Source organism: Babylonia areolata, chromosome 20 (assembly GCF_041734735.1).
Source record: "Babylonia areolata isolate BAREFJ2019XMU chromosome 20, ASM4173473v1, whole genome shotgun sequence".
NCBI lineage: Eukaryota > Metazoa > Mollusca > Gastropoda > Neogastropoda > Buccinidae > Babylonia > Babylonia areolata.
Genome location: NC_134895.1, coordinates 46053089 through 46058088, shown reverse-complemented (window position 1 = coordinate 46058088; position 5000 = coordinate 46053089). Strand labels below are relative to the sequence as shown.

The window sequence follows — 5000 nt, the reverse complement described above, 5'->3', positions numbered from 1 at the left end:
GCATGATATAGATGTACATACAGCAAGATGCATATATATATATATATATACACACGACAAAGGCAAATCTGTAACATTGTATTGTCTACGGGAACAACAGCTAAGCATGGATACAAAACAGAAGAGGAAAAAAGCTTTGAACCCACTTGGGAGAGGAGAAGTTGTGTACTTCGACTCGTAGAGTCTTCAGAGCAACTGAAGATAGCAGCAGTCACAAGTACAGTAGAGTCTTCAAAGCAACTGAAGATAGCAGCAGTCACAAGTACAGTTTTCTGCTATCTTCAGTTGCTTTGAAGACTCTACGAGTTGAAGTACACAACTTCTCCTCTCCCAAGTGGGTTTAAAGTTTTTTCCTCTTGTGTTTTGTATCCTGTTCTGAAAGAACCCAGGCAGTCAAACTTTTTTTTATTATTATTATACCCAGCAGCTACACATATTTCAAATATTTCTTTGTTCTCTGACATGCTTGTATAATGCATCACAGTATACCGTTTGGCAATGTATACGCTGACTGTTTCCGGTCTGTTCACGTCACTTCCGTAAACAGCCATTTTACTTCTGTGTTCTTCTTCCTGTGCCTGAAGGTGAAACTGACCGTGTGCCTTGACAACGAGTCTGATGAGCAGAATAACATTATTAATTTCACAGCGAACAGTAAAGAGTGAAGGAAAGGGTAGAGATAAAGGGATGGTTTCAAATGTTGAAAGAAATTCAGACTCCATGCAACCCCATTTCTTTCAGATAACGATAGCTTCAAATGTGGAAAGAAATTCAGACTCCATACAACCCCATTTCTTTCAGATAACGATAGCTTCAAATGTCAAATGTGGAAAGAAATTCAGACTCCATACAACCCCATATCTTTCAGATAACGATAGCTTCAAATGTGGAAAGAAATTCAGACTCCATACAACCCCATTTCTTTCAGATAACGATAGCTTCAAATGTGGAAAGAAATTCAGACTCCATACAACCCCATATCTTTCAGATAACGATGGCTTCAAATGTTGAAAGAAATTCAGACTCCATACAGCCCCATTTCTTTCAGATAACGATAGCTTCAAATGTGGAAAGAAATTTAGACTCCATACAACCCCATTTCTTTCAGATAACGATAGCTTCAAATGTGGAAAGAAATTCAGACTCCATACAGCCCCATTTCTTTCAGATAACGATAGCTTCAAATGTGGAAAGAAATTCAGACTCCATACAACCCCATTTCATTCAGATAACGATGGCTTCAAATGTTGAAAGAAATTCAGACTCCATACAACCCAATTTCTTTCAGATAACGATAGCTTCAAATGTGGAAAGAAATTCAGACTCCATACAACCCCATTTCTTTCAGATAACGATAGCTTCAAATGTTGAAAGAAATTCAGACTCCATACAACCCCATTTCTTTCAGATAACGATAGCTTCAAATGTGGAAAGAAATTCAGACTCCATACAACCCCATTTCTTTCAGATAACGATAGCTTCAAATGTGGAAAGAAATTCAGACTCCATACAACCCCATTTCTTTCAGATAACGATGGCTTCAAATGTGGAAAGAAATTCAGACTCCATACAACCCCATTTCTTTCAGATAACGATAGCTTCAAATGTGGAAAGAAATTCAGACTCCATACAACCCCAGTTCTATCAGATAACGAAGCACAATATGATACAACTTTTTGTTGTTGACAACAGCGTGCACGTTATTGATCAAGTTTGATAATATCACTTAACTGTTTCCGTTGTGTTAGCTTTTCTTTGCAGCGAGCGCAAAATGTTTTCAAGCTGATAAACACGATCGACATAGGGTTTCGTCTGCACCTGAAACTTAATCGAAAACACTACAACAGCATAAAGCGTCATACGGAGTCCTCACTGTACAAATTTACGGAAGAGCGATTATAGTTGAATTTTGCCGATTGGTATGTTTGTTTCTGATCCATTTACTCGACACGGCTCTCACTGCATGTGTCGTGGTCAGAATTGGGAAGCTTGGTTGTGTTGAAACAAATGAAGAAACATTTCTTTTTTCTTCTCTTCAAATGATATCATCTTCAGAAATCCTCCTCATCAGCAGCATAAACCCGTGTCCCATGTAAAATGATGGCTCGAGACGTCTGACTCAAATCTGATCATAACTTTTCCTCTAAAATACAAATCAAAATGTAATTATTGAAACTTACCTCATCCGGGAAATCACGAATTTCGTTGATATGTCTTACCTTTCAATTTTAATTTAATTCTAATATTACCATTTAATTTTATGTTTGTTCTGCTGCTGTTTTTTTATTTCTTAAACTGTTATTGTATTTCGGTATACTTCTGTTTTTATTTTTTTATTTTATTTTTTTTATCAGAATGACCTACAATATTTTAGGTTTCTTAAATGGTGTATACAACAAAGCGATTCCCAGAATCAAAAGTGGTGCATGGAATTACGTACGTGATCATGCATGTGCTTGTTTTATGCAATATAGAGGTGTAGAACGTGTTAGTTCCTCGTAGTTGATGACCTACCTGCTTTGTCACTGCCTTGTGAGGGTGATCATGCCACATTCTTATCCATGTGCTGAGCAGACAAAATCAAATACGTGTATGTGCAAGTGTATTCACATAGATGTATACACACAGAGCTGATTTATGCAGCATTTCCTATCTTTTTTTTCTTTTTAATGAAGTCTGGGTTTGTGGAAGAATGCGGATGCGGACATGTGCCCGTGCACAATATATATATATATATATATATATATATATATATATATATATATATATATATATATATATATATATATATATGTGTGTGTGTGTGTGTGTGTGTGTGTGTGTGTGTGTGTGTTTGCGTGTGTGTGTGTGTGTGTGTGTGTGTGTGTGTGTGTGTGTGTGTGAGGAACGTTGAACAATTTCATTGACATCCTACCCATTCCGAACCCGTGAGAAGGGCGTATGAATGGCTGTTTGTATTTCATTTACCGTTGGTGCACAGAGATCTTCCTCAGCTAGCAGAGGTGACTGATGGCAGTCAGGCTGCCCCGCCTTGTCGATGTCCAGCATCCCCATGTCCCAGTCTCCCCCCATGTCCCAGTCTCCCCCCATGTCCCCCCCATGTCCCAGTCTCCCCCCATGTCCCAGTCTCCCAGTCTCCCGCCATGTCCCAGTCTCCCGCCATGTCCCAGTCTCCCGCCATGTCCCAGTCTCCCCCCATGTCCCAGTCTCCCAGTCTCCCCCCATGTCCCAGTCTCCCCCCATGTCCCAGTCTCCCCCCATGTCCCAGTCTCCCCCCATGTCCCAGTCTCCCAGTCTCCCCCCATGTCCCAGTCTCCCCCCATGTCCCAGTCTCCCAGTCTCCCCCCATGTCCCAGTCTCCCCCCATGTCCCAGTCTCCCCCCATGTCCCAGTCTCCCGCCATGTCCCAGCAACGTTTTACAACGTTTTCTTTCAGCATCCTCCTTCAGCTTCTGTCCATTTGTACCATGGGTCCTACAGTGTGAAGCCTGGACTCGGTGGACTGCGCGGAAGAAAGCATCATTGGTTCCAACGGGCAGAGAGGCGATGCTCAGCAATGCCCCGTGGAGCGCTAAAAGGGCGTGGTGAGACACATGCAGAACACTGCTGGCCATCCACTGCAGCCTGACCTATCTCCAGCCGTCTCGACTATGTCTTGCCTCTGGGTCCAGATCGGCCGGAACGAGAGAGTGAGGCTGACGACCTGCGCAACTCTCCCTCACTTTGATTATAATTATCATTATATTTATATAGCGCTGAATTTTGTGCAGAGATAAATCAAAGCGCTTTCGCACCAGTCATTCAAACGCATGCATAACTCTAAAACTGAAATAAAAAATGAAGACAAGGAAGAGGCAGGGAAGGGAGGCTATTTTGGGAAGAGGTGGGTTTTAAGGCCAGACTTGAAAGAGCTGAGTGTGGAGACCTGACGAAGCGAAAGAGGAAGTTCATTCCAATTACAAGGTCCAGAGACAGAGAAAGAACGGCGGCCAACAGTCCAAGTCAAGCGCAAGCGCAAGTAACGACTTCAAACCTACATTTTTGAAGCCACGGTCATCTTCGAATCCGAAGGACGAACATCATTATCACATGGATCCAGTCTGCTCGGTCGACCTCAAAGCAAAGACCAGCATGGATGGGGAAAAGATCGGGATGATTCATTCTGTCCATGATCCACAGAAACAGTTCTAGACACTGGTAAAACTGTTATATGGAATAAACTACATTATGCAGCCTGTGCAACTCGATTTTTTTCTTTCCAAGAAAAACAGACAGACATGCAAATATGTTATATGGAATAAACTACATTATGCATCCTGTGCAATTCAACTTTTTCTTTCCAAGAAAAACAGACAGACACGCAAATCTGTTATATGGAATAAACTACATTATGCATCCTGTGCAACTAAACTGCCCCCCCTCCCCCCACCCCACAAGAGAAATAGGCAAACACGCAATCGCGTAACATCTAATAGATTGATTAACATCCGTCTCTTGTTCTGTGGTCTTTGTGAACATGTGCAGTAATAGAACACATGAACGTTTACTTTCTTTAGCACAGATTCTATATGAACGCAAATGCAACGACGAGATTCTGGTCACAAAACACTTGAGCATTCATTATCGTTACCATGAAGGTTTTATATTTACACATACATGCTTCAATTGTATTTCTTATGTGCAGGAGAATTCTATTTGTTCATCTGTGATTGAATTTCCATCTAGCAATCGTCCATCGTCTTTTTATATTTAATCATTTGTCAATTCCAGACTATACCCCCCTCCCACTAAGCCCAACCTCCTCCCCTATAAACTCCCCCCACACACACACACACACACACCCACACCCTCTCTCTTTCTCTGTGCTAAAGAGATGGTGTCACATCTCTGGCGAATACTGCTTTGTCAGGCACATGGCTGGCAGACGTGATGTGGCGCATATATGGATTTGTCCGAACGTAGTGACGCCACCTTGAGAAACTGAAACTGTATTGGAACAG

General features: G+C 41.8%; 1 protein-coding gene across 9 annotated transcripts in view; it reads left to right on the top strand.

Moving 5' to 3' along the window:
* LOC143294537 (uncharacterized) overlaps positions 1-2745 on the top strand; it is a 52904-nt gene extending 50159 nt beyond the window's left edge. For all 9 annotated transcript variants that reach the window (XM_076605910.1, XM_076605904.1, XM_076605903.1 and 6 more), the window contains one exon: positions 1-2745. This exon is cut by the window's left edge and continues 2317 nt beyond it. The gene's annotated coding sequence lies outside the window, so the exon portion shown is untranslated.
* Positions 2746-5000: the final 2255 nt, after the last annotated feature.